This window comes from Balaenoptera acutorostrata, chromosome 2, assembly GCF_949987535.1.
Source record: "Balaenoptera acutorostrata chromosome 2, mBalAcu1.1, whole genome shotgun sequence".
Taxonomy (NCBI): domain Eukaryota; kingdom Metazoa; phylum Chordata; class Mammalia; order Artiodactyla; family Balaenopteridae; genus Balaenoptera; species Balaenoptera acutorostrata.
In genome coordinates this window covers 129,398,069-129,414,226 of record NC_080065.1, presented here as the reverse complement: position 1 = coordinate 129,414,226, position 16,158 = coordinate 129,398,069, and the positions used below count along the sequence as shown (strand labels likewise).

The following is a 16,158-nucleotide window of genomic DNA, read 5'->3' as shown; positions in this document are numbered from 1 at the left end:
TGGATTTCTGTCAATTGACAATGAAAATATCTTGACTAATATAGGGCTCAAACATTAAACTGTTTCCAGGGTATTCAATTATGTAACTGTTCTAGCCCAGCACTGGCCAATAGATATATAATGTGAGCCACATTAAGTCATTTTAAATTTTCTAGTAGCCACATTAAAAAAAGGTAAAAAGAAATGGGGGGATTTAATTTTAAGAGTATGTTTTATTTAACCATATATATATATGTATATATATATATATGATATCATTTCCACAAGTAACCAACAGTTCAAAAATTCCTATTATAATGATTTACATTCTTTCTTTTTGCATGAAGTCTTTGAAGTCTACTGTGCATTCTACTCTTACATCACATTTCAGTAGAGACTGGCCTCATTTCAAATGCTCGACAGCCACACGTGGCTGGTGCCTATCTATCTTAACTGGCAACAAAACTGCACGACATTCCCTATCTTTTCCCAACAGTTTCTCTGCCTTTTCCTGAGTCCCATTCATAGTATTTTACAATTGTCAGATACCTTAAATGTCATGTGCCACCCTCTCATTTTACAGACGAAGAAGGTAATAATAGTCCGGGCTGTTGAAAGCAAGCTAGTTGCAGAGCTGGAATTCATAAATTGCAATAAGAAAAACTGCCATCAGTATTGAATGTTTATTATGTGTAAGTGTTGATACTGGTGGGGTAGGTTTGTTTGTCAGTTTTTGTGTTTGTGTTTGGCTATCCAGTATTAACTCCTTCCTATCTGAGAAAATTAATAATATTAAGAGACAACTCTGGTGAGCTTACTATATGTCAGATATTGTTCTAAGAATTTTACACCTGTCAATGCATTCAATCCTCAGGATAATTCTAATGAGGTACGTATCTTAACCATCTTCATTGTACCCATGAAGCACAAATGGATTAAGGATTGGGGCTAGGACTTGAACCCAGGGCATCTAGATCCCAAATCCATGCTATTAATCACTCCATTATTCTCCCTTCATGGTCTTGTTGGAGGCAGCACCATGTTTTCTATCATAGAGGACAAATGAGGCAGTTACTCCTTTTCCTTGTCCCTGGCAGCCTGGGTATCACAGTACTTAATTCAGCCTGGGCCAACTGATTACTACCCTCAGAAATTCGAACCTTGGTGAAATGGTGTAAATACGAATAATGTGTAAGTATTCACAGTGGAGACCAAGGGCACCCTAGCCAGATTGTGCCTGTGGCCAGCATTCCAAGGAGCCCAATTCTTGCCTGTTTTCTAGAACTGAATCTATAGCCTCCTATTAATCTGAGAAGTCCTGATACATTTACAAAAAAATGTCCTTCTGCTTAAAACAGCCAGACTCCATTTTTATTATCTATCATCAAGAATGTTGATCGACAGCAGTAGGAAATGTTACCATAACCATTTTATGCAGGAAGACCCTAAATCTTCAAAAAGTTAAATATTTTCCCCAGTATTTCCTAGGAAGTAATGGGCAGAGTGGAATTTGGACCCAGACCTCTAGTGTCTTAACTACTTGCTATCCTGGGACTAGAATCGAGGTCTCCTGACCCCAAGATCAGTTTTCTTTCCATGATACCGATTCCCTAGGCCAAAAACAATAGCCTTTTAAAGGGAGGACAAAGACATAAAGTGCAGTTTTTCATACAGTCCCTGAAAATTAAATCCTAAGGGGAGAATGTTCCACACTACGGCAGAGCAGTGCAGGAGATATTTAAGGAACCAGATCATTGTAATTGGTGGTTGGCAGTCAACTCCATTTGCCACCACACTAGGTCTGCCTCTTCTAAAGAGTAAACACTCATTAAAGTCCCATAGGATTTTAGCTTTAGAACAGCAGAGAGGAAGGAGAGTCAAGATGTGGACTGCTTCTACTTTGGAGTCACATCCGCACAACAGGTCACTAAGTTAAAACCAAAGTTGTTTCCCTGGAAAACTAGATAGAGCAGCTCTATAAATATGCTCCTACAAATACAGCTGCTCTTTGCCCTTTGGGTGTGTGGATGGCTGAAAGCAGTGTGCCAGACAGTGGAGTCAAAATAAAACTACACACACACACACACACACACACACACACGACAAGGTACTCATGAGTACCACACAACAAAATCACTTCCCTTGATGCTGGCAAAAGTGTAGAGAAAAGGGAAGTCTCAGATGCTATTAACAGAAGTGTAAGTCAACTCAGCTGGTTTAAAAGACAACTGGTAATATTTATCAAACTTAAATACATAGATCCTGGGTCCTAGTAATCCCATTTCTGGTAGTGTAGGAAGGGTATATGTGCAAGGATATTTATTGCAGAATTTTGTTTGTAATAGCCTAATAATGGTAATCATGTAAATATTCATTAAAAGAGGACTGATAACTACAGTGTGTTCACATTTTGAAATATAAAGCAGATGTTAAAAGAATGAGATCGTCTCTATGTGAGAACGTGAAATGACGTTCCTGATACATCGGTCTGGTGAAAAGCAAGTGGAGGAAGAAGATAGCAGATAAATTAGATCAACAGACAGAGAGATACACTGACCTGAAATGACATTGCTATAAGCTGCTTCCATACATTAATTCATTTAAACCTCACAACAAACCTATGAAGGTGATACTACTGTTATATTTGATTTATAGACAAGGATACATAGCAAATTACAGAGAGGTAAAGTACGTTAACCAAGGTCTTATCTGTTTGGCAGAATGAAGAGGGTAAAAGACCAACTATCAGTTTTTCCTTTATACAATTTCATATGGTGTTATTTTTCTTCAATAAACTACCGTTTTTATGAAGCTAAAAAAAGTAAGAATGAAAGGAAAACAATAGCATGAACATCTTTTTAAGAGACCCAAAAAACTGTGAACCCACAGATTCTCTGTTGCTCACCTCTGGCCCCCTCCCCACCTAAACCCCACAGCACATTTCTCAGCTCGCCTCCTCGTGTGCTTCCCTTTTCCACTTTGAAATGACACAACGAACTCTGCTCCTCTTATTTCCCCAGAGACGGTCCATCCAGCTAATAGCCTTCATCTTTAGGGAATATGTGTTGATACTCCGACTAAAGGCACCTTTGCTCTGTTACCTCTCACAGCGTGTGCTATATTAAAAATGCAGAATGAAGTGTTTTATGTGACCTACTGAATAGTAACTACCACTATATCCAACCGTGTTATGACATGTATTTCAGATACTAATTAGGCCAATATTCTAATCACTTCAACTAGAATGAAAGAATCGGCTTTGGGTGATGCCTGCAAAACATTATCAGGTGTGTCCAGGTGCAATCAGCTCCTTGTACCAAATCCAAAAGGGTGTCATGTAGAGCATTACATGAAAACTGATTGAAAAACAGGGGTGTAAGTAAATGAGATGAAGCATGAGGCCAAGAGAGCTTAATCTTCCCTCCCTCTGGCCTTTTAAGAGGATTACCATAATTCACATCAGCAATAGTGTTTCATGAGCTACACATTCCTCCCTCATTTAACATCCATGTACTGAATATTATGTTTATGAATATTGTTGTTTCCTCTGCGAAATGTAATTAATTTAACTATTAATCCCTGCATCAACCATAAAAACATGACTACTAACATCAAGTAAAGGGAAATCACTTCTCAGATGGAGAGTGGATTTCGGGTTTTAAAATAAGAGACAAAGATCACCCAGAAAGGTAAAGTTGCCCACATGGTCAGCTCACTCTTTAAGGTTAATTACGTCCCAACAGTTAACATTTCTTTGAAAACCCCAGAGATAAGCCAACTGTCACAGGTGAGTAATTTCCCAGCGCAACAAACTGGCTCAGTGGATAGCTTTGTTTCATTGAAGAAAGCAATTAGCTTTTAGCGTGCTGGAAAGTGGGAAACAATTTCACAGGTTAGTAGAGCTGAGGGCTCTGTCTACTGGTGATGTCCGTGGGTGGCAAGAACCACTTCCCACATGCTTTCTGGGCCAGCATCATCATTAGGTGATAACGCGGCACACAGGGGCAGCTGCTTCCGCTGATAGGCTCTTAACCAAGAGAAGGCATTATCTGAAAAACCTGATGACAGCGACTACAACGACAAAGAAATAATTCACACTGCCACATTGTTTTTCATAAGCAAAAGGGCGTGACATCAAATTTAGAACAAGAAAGACCAAGGTTTAAGGACTTCAAACATCATAATTATTGTAGACATGTTAACTCTACCAGGCACATAACGAAAGAATGGGGGAATTTAATAAAGCAGAAGGAAGAGGAACTTATCATGGTCTACTTGGGAAGTCAGAAAAGCTGACTGCTATGTCATACACTGGTTTTCTATTTATTTTTAAATGTCAAATAAGTAATAATTACAGAGGTAGAAAATAAGTGGTCTAGAAATTTGATTTGGCTGGCAGACTTATTTTACTTAGCTGACATTTTAAAATTAAAAAAAAAAACCTGAGACAATTTTTTAAAATTAAGAGATGTTACATAAAAAATCTAGAGTCCCAACTTTTCTTGAAAACTCAGAAAATCTGGTCCCCTTAGATCATTATGTTCTCATGCAGCAGTTGGCTTGGGAGGAGTAATGGCTGCTCCTCTAAATGGCCAAGTTCAGGGCAATGCAGACTCCCCATCGCTTCTCAATGCCAAGGATGGACATCGCTTGTCCTTTATCACTGCACTTGACCTATAATTTTCTAATAGCAGAGAAACATTTCTCTGTTCTCAGGTCCCTATTTAAACTGTAAAAACAGACAAGTGACCAAAAGAGCCAAGTAATTTCTTCTTTTCACTCCTGCCAGCTACTCATTTTCATGAGTCCTTTTCATGAGTCTGGCATTCGAGTTTGCAACACCTGCTAGAGCTCGTAAGAAGCTATGAGAACAGGCTTTCAAAGTCAGGCAGACTCGAGAACAAACCCTGGTTCTGCCACTTAATATGATTGGCCTTGAATAAATCATCTGATCTTGCTACAAATCTGTTCTTCCAGGAGTAAAATGGGAATCATTATGGCAATAATGTCTATCTCCTATGGCAATAATGTCTATCTCCTATGTCAACTATGAAGACTAACTGTATGTACGTATGTGTGTGTATGTATATACATATATTGGTAGCTAGCACATAATGAGAACATAAAAAGTGATAGGAAAAGAAAACTGAGGTAATTCAAGAAAATTTGGGCTTGACTTAGAAGATAATACATATACTAATAAAATTAGATTAGCAGATGAAAGCAATTTGGATAAACTGAAGTCTTATCAGTAACCTATTTTTTCCCCTAATATCAAGGAGATTTATACACACACACACACACACACACACACACACACACACACACAATCAGGCTTTGTTTTAGTCTTTGCCACTGGAGTATGAATCTGATCCAATACAAAACATTCTCTCTGGCCCAGGTGGACCACTGACAAATTATAGTCATGATACACAAAGTTTGTTCCAAGGAATCACTTCAGTAAGTCCTGATAACACAAGTACGCTGGAAAAGGGTCATTAAAATGTTAAATAAAGACAATTTCCAATTCCACTGGCTACTGGCTGGGCGACTTTGAGCAATTTACTTCTCTGAATCCATAACTTCAGCCATAAAATGGGTATAAGAATTGCTTCTTAAAGGGGTTGTCATGAGGCTTAGTCAGCACAATGGCTATAAAGCACTTATCAACATTCCTAGCACATAAAAGGAGTGAACACATGTGATTTCATTTACCTTTATTCTAGTGATTCATTTGAAAAGCATCCTACTCACAGTTTAAAAAGGAAAAAAGAGACGATTTTGGTTTTATTTTTAAAAGAAAACCAGAGCAGTTTCAAACATTGATGAAATGGCACTAAGGTGACCTAAATGTCCATATCATCAAAAAGCATCTATTTGCAAGGTGCATTAGAATAATAGAAAAAGAAGGAAGTCACCACATCATCTATTTCATTTTTACTGAATTATAGAACGTTCATGGCTCCTTTTTCAGGATTAGAAAATGAGCAGCTTAAAATGATCAACATACTGAAAAAACATCGTATAGGAAATTTAGTTGTGATTCCTAAGACATATGGTTTGGTGCTAACATTTTCCATTGCTTCGTATGTTATGGTATGCAACACTCTGCAAAACGTTTCTGAGCCCAGGCAATTTTCCCATGATTCACTAAAGCAGGAATAATTCAAGTTAATGAGCACTTATGATCTGTTTTATACAAGGTATTGTGTCAGAATAAAAACACGATCTTTGCCTCACACGAGTGCCATGTTTCTCAAAGTGGGATCTCGGGACCACTTGCATGAGAATCACCAGGAGAATGTTTTTAAAAATGCCTATTTCTTGGCTTCTCTCACATACTCAGAGATCCCAAATTTTGTGCTCTGGACCTGGCAATGTGCATTTTAACACGCCAGGTGATTTGTATGCCCACTAGGTTGAAGAGCCACTCATCTACTTGCACAAACTGAGTTAAAGAGTTGAACTTGATTCCATTAGTAAACGGTGTGCTGGTGAATTATTTAACTGTACACTAGAACGTGAAGTGCATCATAACTGACACCAACCTTAAGGAGCCATTCGTCCAACCACCTCCTTGTATTTGTGAAAAAACTAAAGCAAGTCTCTTCACCTCTAAAGTGACTGACTACTTAACTCAATTGCTATCCTACTTAAGTGAAACAACCAGTCATTTAAAAAAGAAATCCTTGAATTTTTCCTACTGAAGGAGCTAAACATGTAGCATGTATAGGTAGGTGGGCTGCTACTTAGTTTTGACAGAGGTAACTTGATTAAAATACATAACATTTTTTCCTAATTTCACAATTTGTAATTACAAATGTTTTGACATGATGTTAAAGTTTTATTTTATTTAATATCAGTGGTCCTCGAAGGCTACTTTGGGGCTATATGTTTGGTCTTTAGGAGGACTGTGAAACCCCTGAAATTTTATGCAAAAAAAGGGGATATTTATGTGTTTTGGTAGGAGACCCATGACTATAGTTAGATTCTCAAGGAGCTATGTATCAAAAAAACAGCTGCAAATCACTATAAAGCGTTAACCGGGAAAGCAATATACGAAAATCTCATTCCAGAGATGTTGCCAGTAAAGATGGAGAGACCCTCGGCTTGGTTGCGTGGATGGGAGTCTGGACCAGTTTCCTCATACTCTTCCCCAGGAGGAAAATGCCTCATCTCTCACACGGAAAAATCCTAGCAAACCAATTCTCACTGAAGCACTAAGGACAGCTGATGGTTTAACATGTTACCTGTCTCATTGTTTGAAATCTTTCTCACTGAACCCAGACATAATCCTTCTCATAGTTAATTGATCAGAATTGGCACTTAGGATGAAACAGTTTGCCATCCCTGATTTAATTCAATCTCTCTCATTTTAGAGATGAGAAATTTGAGGTCCAGAGAAGTGAAATAACTTGCTTGAGGCCACATAGCAAGCTGGTATCACAGCCTGGCATAGTAGCCAAGACTGACGCTCCTAGTAAAATGCATCTGCCACAGCCAAACTGACAAACACAGAGACCTCGTTCTCTCTCACTCTGCCTGACCTAGCCCCACCTCTTTCCTAAGCATTCTATCTTGGGTGTTCTCTGCCATTTTGGTTTGTCAGCAATTCCTATTCCAAATGTTTCATTTTTTTATTTTAAGGAAACAGTGAGTTATGTCCATGGAATATAAAATAAAGCTAACTAGTAACTGGAAGATAAGCTTATTTGCAAAGTAAGAAGGGAAAATGAGGTCTCTTGTGTTGCTGCTTTGCTTTGTTTTAAAAAAATGAACACACAAGGAACTTGCACAGGGACCATGTCCTCTGAGATATTGTGTAGACTAGCTGAGCTTGTACATTTCATATTGTATTTACTGGTTTTTTTCTTTTCCCACAGCTATCATTTTAGTCATCTTACAACCTCATGCATTTGTTATTCTATAAAAGCTACGCCTATCGGCTCTCTCCTCAACACATTTCCTTCTTTTCTCTTGTCTATTTCTCCTCATTTTTCTCTTTTCTCTTTTTTTTTTTTCTTTCACTTTTTGCTCTCATCTCTGGATGTTAAAGGTATTTGTGAATATGTCTCAGTTCCCTGACAGGACATATATTCCTTGAGGACAGTGTATATCTCTGTATCTCTGTCTACCTTACTCATCTTTGTATTCCTCATTTTAGTTCCCTTCAATTGTTGTTCAGGGAGAGTTTGCTATCACTTCCCATCCCCACTCCCACCTTTCCTTATAATACTTCTTTCCTTGGGGAATATCTTCTCTCCAACTCAAAACATGGTTCTCATGATAACTGTCAATCACGGTACCCTGCCACCAGCGAAAGATGGGTGCATGACTCAGATCTGGCCAATCACAGCCTACCATCCCCCTAATGCAACATGATTGGTTAAAGGGAGGTATGTGACTCACGCTGGTCCAGAGTCCATCACAAGATTGTTTAAGCTGAGCTGTCAAATCTTAGGTCACTCAAATAAAGTGGTGTTTGTTCACTGCCTGAGGCCATGTTCCCTTGTGCTCAGGGAGGAACCTCCTGTTGCTAAAGAGAATAAAAGCAACTTACAGATGGAAACAGAAGCCATAGGGAACCCAGCTTTCTTCTCTTCTCTGTATTCTGTAAGCTACACCAGTATCCTTCCAATAAACTCTATCTCTTGTTTGAGCTTGCTCACGTTTCATTTTTGACACTGTCAACCAAATACACTCATAATGCCCTGCCCCAAATAAGTCCTCAATAAAGATTTACTAAAGAATTTTTCTTCCAAATCAGTCTATTCCATTTTTCTCATCTCTGCTTCCTCATATTTTACCTTCCTTCCTGCCCAACTCCTGTCTTCTTTTCTGTGTTCTCCTTCAGGAGAAGCTCTTTTACTGCCACCTGCTGCAGATGTTTTCATGCAAGGTGTCAGTGGCAGGCAGCAAGCAGCAGAATACCCAATCCTGAAAAGACATTTCAGGAAAAAAGAAATATTATTCTTGTCAACTGGTTTTGGCAGAAAATAAAAGTTGGGAGAGGGGAGGGAAAAGACATTGTGTTCATCTTAAGAACATCCAAAACAATCACGTAGGGAATAGCATCTGCTCTTCTCACTGGCTCCATCTCTTCCTCCAGACCCTAACTGCTGCTAATTCCACTTTCCGCTGTGCTCGTGTCACTGGTTGTGCTCTTTCCAAGTCCGTAAGCGCCTTGGGAGATTATCTCCCTTTGGAAAACAACCACTTTCAGCTTCAGCCTCCTAGACTTGCTATGTCCCATGCTGTATCCCAACAATGAAGTAGTAAGGCTTGAAAACAATATTGCTTATTATTCACAGAATACACGAAGAATGGCTTGCCTTGAAATTTCAAGAAAGGTAATCCTTGCAAAATGCCAATTTGATTTAAGTCATTTACTCAGGTGAACACGGTTCCTGGAACACCCCGCCAAAACCACACAAGAATTAAAGGTCTTATGATGGATGAGGGAGCAGGATCTAATTGGTATTTTAATAAATGTATTCTGACTTGGTAATCTACCTAGATTTATCAACACAAAATGCCCCTGTCTAAATAAAATTATCAAGTTATGGTATAAAAACAATGACAAATGCCTTGTAATTGGCTTTTATACAAGTGCTGGCATGCAGACGGTAAGCAGGATATTGGTGCCTACAATTGTTTTCAAAATTCTGAGGAACAGATAAGAGACAGCAAAGGATGGCTGACCACCATTTTATCTATTTCAAATGGTCTTGAGTCAGAACCAGTGGAAATGCAAGCTCTGAGGAAGTTGTACGTGGACTAATGAGCTTGGGAGGATACTGCCAATTAAGTCAGCATCCTTCCAGGTAGTCTAAGGAAAAGAAAAGACCTATTATATCTATAAAAGGAGCAAGCACAGCCTTAATGCTGCCACATATCAAGGGCTAGGAACATCCCATATGGAGGTATATATTCATCTTTGTAACCTACTTTTTTGACTTAGCATTACACTATAGGTATCTTCCCATGTTATTAGATATTCTTCTTAAACATGTCATGCAACATATTCTTCTATAGAATACCATAGCCTACTTAATAAATCTCCTATTGTTGGGTATTAGATTGTTTTCTTCCTCCCGCCCCGTTATATAAGCTTCTTTATGATTCATTTCATAGACAACGATGATGGGTGAATTTGACTTTTGATGTTGTTCAGGAGCATCATTCATTTCTCCAACCAGACATCCAAATCAGACACACAGGGCTGTACTACTTGGACACAGAGCTGTGACGGACCTGTGCCACGCAATAAGCATAAATAGCACTTGCCGAAAATTTTCAGTACAGCCTGTTGTATTTTTCACGGAAATAGGGGAGCATAAATACTTCCATTTGTGGATCTGTTTGAAATTTTAGAAATGTGGACGTTCTAACTTTCAAGCTTCCTAAGTAAAGTGGGAGGATGAGTGCACGGCACCCCAGTCAGATCCCCAAATCAACACACAATCAAACAGGACATTTAGATGAAATCAACAGCTCAGAGAGCCTGGTCTTGGCTTCTCTTTCACAAACGCTAGACCACAGCCTTGATGATTATCAGCTCAGCAAAGCTAATGGCACTTTCAGATTTTACATACTAAGCAGCCCAGAGTTTAGCCAGGCAATTTGTTTCTAATCTCACATTCTCTGCTTTGTCACTCAGAAAGCAGAGATTTTCGATGACATTTAAGAGTCAGAGAATGTGATAAGTAGATGAGGGACATTGACTGAAATTCTACCAGGGGACCCACTCCAGGTTTTTGATTAAAGTTCCACCGCACATATAGATAAATGGTTTCCTGCCCAGGGCTTTTATGGCGGACCTAGTATCTCAGATGCCTTTAAGTACAAATGAGGTAAGATGACTCAAACCCTACTCAAACTTATTCTGGAAGGCTTCAGACCCTCCTCATCTGAATCTCCCACAGTTTCTTCCTGGGGATCCCCAGAGTTGACTCTGATGTGCTCAAGTCTACTTATGTTTCTCATGTTTATCATTTCTGCAACGAATCTCCATGCTCCGTATGGATGTTCCCAAAGTTGCCAGTCCTAGATCTGCAAAAGTAAGTGTAACGTCCATATGCAGTGATAGTGACCTTCTCTCTGTCTCTCTGCCACACCCTCTCACTTAAGCCTTTGAAAACAAATTCCTTTGGCCCTGGCTCACTCTCTTACCCTACTGGCATTCCAACCCAGTCCAAGGAGTAAGCTGGAGTACTCATGACATGTCATTCTATCTTGTTCCAGACCCTAGGCACCCATGCAAAAATACTTCCTGTTCCTTTAGCTAACATACAGAAGCCCCATTATAAGTCAACCCATGCAAATAGATGCTTGCCTGACTCCCCAGGCCAACAGACTCACACACAGCCCAGGTATGAATACAAGTTTGGGCTCAGAGGAACACCCTGTTCAAACACATCATAAGTCACCTCCTTGCAGGGAGAAGCAGGGCTTGGGAGAATCATTTGATTTCACTTTGAGATCAGATGATTTGTCTGATTTTAAGAACCAGTCAGGAAACACCCACATTAAGTCATTCAGAGTTAAAGGACAAATAATTTCTTCATGTATGTTCTGAACAAGATTTTCCAACAAAAAATAAGTGGCTAAGGCAAGCTTAGACTTGCCATTGTGGCCCGCCACACCACAGCTGGGAAAAGGTCTGAGAAACCAGAATAACAAAGTAGAGCTTAAAACCACCAAGGAAAAGAAGGAGCAGGGAGAGATGCTGGAGATGCTAGAATAGAACAGAGGCCAAAGCAGATTACACAAATATCATTTCCTCTGCCCAAATTCTTTCCATGGGTTTTGAGATGACTTACATCAAGCATGAAATTCACATTCACAGGGCAATCCAAATCAACGCCAGGAGCGAAGTTATCGTGAGGGTTATCAGTGAACACAAGACAGCTATTTCGCCCCAGTCTCTCTCCTTTGATAGGGACCCCAAGAACATAGCCTTCCAGGATATATTAAGGCTGCTATAAGCAAGGTGTTTTCTCTTTGTATTTTTATCAGCCTTCAGGCAGAGACATCAGCCACATATATGCATCTTTATAGGATACATCAGGTTCTTAAAGTGCAGCCCCTTCCCAAGGTGGAAAGTAAAGTTGATTCCCCTTCCTGAGAACACCCAAATATGGATTGAGTTCTCAGTCCCCACGAGAAAACCGCAGCTGCCCTGTTTCAACCATGGTATCTGGAAAAGGAACAGAGACACAGACACACACATACACACACACACACTAAGAAGAACTTCAGAGCCATCTTTGATTCCCTTCTCCCTTACCCCCAGATCCAATCAGTCACCAAGTCTTGCCAAGACCACTTCCTGAATATCACCATAATCTGCCTCTTTCCTCTCTATTTCCATAACTACTGCTTTAGTTTGAGCTATGTTACCTTTCACTAAATTACTGCAGCAGCCTCTTAAGCAGCCATGCCCTCTCCAGCCCATCCTCCACTTTGAAGCCAGATATTGAAGAACACCTCTAGCAAGATTTAGTTCTACTTAAAACCCTTCAGAGGCTCCTCAAAACCTATAGGATAGGTCTGAGCTGCTCAGAATAGCAAACCAGGTCATGATCTGGCCTCTCTCCTCCACCCCAGCCATAGTTCTGACCACTTCCCATCTCTTTCTGCTCACTTCAGCCAGACCAGGTACTACAATTCCCAGAAACACCATGTTCTCTGCCACCACCAAGTCCACCGAGTCTGTGCATATACGGTGCCTTTTGACTGCAATGCCCTTGTCACCTGTTTCACTTCACTTAGTCCTATTTATAACTCAGCTTGAACTCAGTCCATTCCCCAACTGCTTCCCCACCTGCCCACGCTGGGGTGGCTGGGTACTGAGTGTAGCATTAGGAAGACTCTATTTCAGTTTCATGTTGACATGCATGTATATGTCTTCCCCACTAGACTGTGAACTCCTAAGGCAAGGACTGTGTTATATTTAATACTGCATCTCCAGAGCTTAGGTCGGGGCCTGGGAGATTATACTAGATAGCTCGGGCTACTATAACAAAATACCACAGCCTGGGTAGCTAAAAAAGCAGAGACTTACTTCTTACAGTTCTGGAGGTTGAGAAGTCCAAGATCAAGGTGCCTACAAGCTAGGTTTCATCCCAAGGCCTCCTCCCTTGGCTTGTAGGCAGCTGCCAGTTTGCTTTGTGGTCACATGACCTCTTCTTTGTACACGGGGAGAGAAAGAGCAAGCTCCCTGGTGTCTCTTCTTACAAGGGCACCAATCCCATCACGAGAGCCCCCCCCTCATGACCTCATCTAACCCTAATTACCTCCCCAAAGCCCCACTTCCAAATCAAATTGGAGGTTAGAGGTTCCACATATGAATTTCAGGGGGCACAAACATTTAGTCCATAACAGAAAAAAAAATTAGTGTTCCATAAAATGTCATAATTGAGTTAACAAATGAAATCTTTGACTTAATGTGTCCATTTCTTTCAGACAATTAGGTCCAATTATCTACCCATCCACTAGACCAGTCATTCTCTTTTGGAGGAGGGGGACAACTTCGTTCCCACAAAGAACATTTAGCAATATCTGCAGACACTTTTGATTGTCACAACTGGGGTAGGGCGTGTACTGGCATCTGAGTAGAGGCCAGGGATGCTGCCAATCATCCTATAATGCATAGGACAGCCCCTCACAACAAAGATTTATCTGAACCAAAATTGTTTTGCATCACATGGTTTCCTTTAGGCCTAAGGCATGAAATAACAGAGATGTGTATTTAGGTATCATGCACATAGCAGCTGCCAGTCAAAACACTGTTCTGCAGCAACATTTACAGTCCCCACTGTCAAAAATTTAATAGCTAACAGCAGTAAGGAAGTTTTACACTTTACAAAACATTTCAAAAACATGTTTTCAAGTTTGATCCCCTTAATAACATAAGGAATAGGACAGTCTAGAATACTTGGTCCCATTTTCGAAGAGGTACTTGCCCAAAATTAAACAGTCAAGGGTTTTGTCCATGGACCAGGATTCTTTCCACTGTCCCTCAAAGCTTACCGTAGGCCTATTTCTATAGACATGGTTTCTGTTGAAAGTGACAGAAAATGCAACCCCAAGTATCTTAAACAACAAGGGAATTTATTGGCTCATAAAGTTGATAAGTGCAAAGGAAGGTCTAACTTTAGGAGTGGCTCAAACAATGCCACCAGGTTCAAGTCCCTCCCTATCTTTTGGCTCTGCTTTGCTTCCAATGACTTCATCCTCAAGCTCCATTGATGGCAATATGGTTGCCAACAGCTTGAGACCAATCAACATTCAGGTAAGACCAGCTAAATAGGAATGTGTGCCTCTGTGTCTCAGCAGTGTATCTCAGTATAACTGGGTCACATGTCTATCCCTGAATCAGTTACTATGGACACAAGGATATAATGCTTTGATTGGCAAGGCCCAAGTCATTTTCCTACTCTTGTGGCTGGTGGCAAAGTGACTTTAACCCAAAACCCACTGACAAAGAGTTGGAGAGGGAATGATATCGCAGAAGAAAATTGGAGTGTAAGGAAATGCTGGTCAGCAAAACCCATAAATGTCGACTTCACTGTGATAAATAAAACTTTCCAAAGTTAATTGAATTTGTAAAAGTCTTTCTTTTTTTTTTTAACATCTTTATTGGAGTATAATTGCTATACAATGGTGTGTTAGTTTCTGCTTTATAACAAAGTGAATCAGTTATACATATACATATGTTCCCATATCTCTTCCCTCTTGCGTCTCCCTCCCTCCCCACCTCCCTATCCCACCCCTCTTGGTGGTCACAAAGCACCGAGCTGATCTCCCTGTGTGCTATGCGGCTGCTTCCCACTAGCTATCTATTTTACATTTGATAGTGGATATATGTCCATGCCACTCTCTCAAGTCTTTTATGTTGGGGGTTATGTACCAGCAAAATTCTGATATTTATTCATTTATTTATGTAAAAATCATGTACTACGTGCTTACTTTAATACAATGCCTAGAGATTCAATGATTATAAAACATCATCTCTGCCCAAGTTAAGCCCATAATCTGAAGATTTGAGTTGGATAACTTTCTACCTTCACACCACTCCTGGCTCCAGCTTTCCCACTGCAAAAATAACATGAAACAGTTTGCAGGGACACACAGGCCATGTATTCCCAGTACACTATGCAGGATAGAAATGTCATCAGTCGTCATGACAACCCATTTGGGTTCTGAGGCTATGTAGCATTTTTCATACTATCAATCAGAAGACAGATTTATTTTACAATACTGCACAGCATTGACCCCATGGAGAGGAAAATGTGGATGAAATAACTAGATGGACATTGAAGGAACAATGGTTTATAATGCTTTTATTAACACCTTAAAAATTTGGACGCAGAGCTAAGTTTTCTACAGTTTGACTTCTATAACTAGTAACTGGATGGATTGCTTTTAAACCCACCAAAAAGTCAGAGGTGTGAAATGTTTTTCAACCACATTTACCCACTGGGGACACACATTAAATGTTAAGGATAGAATGGACCTACAAGGTCATCTAGGACGATCCCTTTAGCTCAAGGATGACGACTGGGAGATCCACAGAGGAAAAGTAGAGGGCCCAAGGTTCCACGGACCTACTGACAGATCTCAAACCTGGCTCTCCAGATTTCTACATCGATGCTCATTCTATAACACCAACTAGTTAAACCACTGAAGACCTGCCCATTCAAAAGAGTACCTACACATTTTGTAAATTATAAACTGTATATTCATTCCAAAGCCTATGATATCAGTTCAGCTCACAGTTCTCTATCCTGACCATGCCCCGAAGATGGGATGACTCACCAGTATTATTATCATAAATACCACAATTCCTGATAACTGATGCATTTGCTTTAATCCTTCTTATATTCCCTTATTTCCTCCCCTTCAAGGGGGTCTTGTAGACTTGTCAGGGGAAGCTGATAACACTCTTGACAGCAAACCCTGATAATACATCCCTAAAAAAATACATGTAAACATTTCCCCCAAAATCAATAAAAGATATACTAGGCTAGTTCATAAATGAATGAATTATGTGTAATCTTCAACTTCTTCATATAAAAAAGGGGATAGAGTTTGTATTAGTTTGTGAGGACTGTCGTAACAAAGTACCACAGACTGGGTGGCTTAAACAACAGAAATCTATTTCCTCACAATTCT

General features: G+C 40.0%; 1 protein-coding gene across 1 annotated transcript in view; it reads right to left on the bottom strand.

Annotated features, from left to right (window-relative positions):
• Positions 1 to 16,158, bottom strand: part of KCTD16 (potassium channel tetramerization domain containing 16) — a 273,577-nt gene that overhangs the window by 45,896 nt on the left and 211,523 nt on the right. The gene's annotated exons all lie outside the window — the stretch shown is intronic.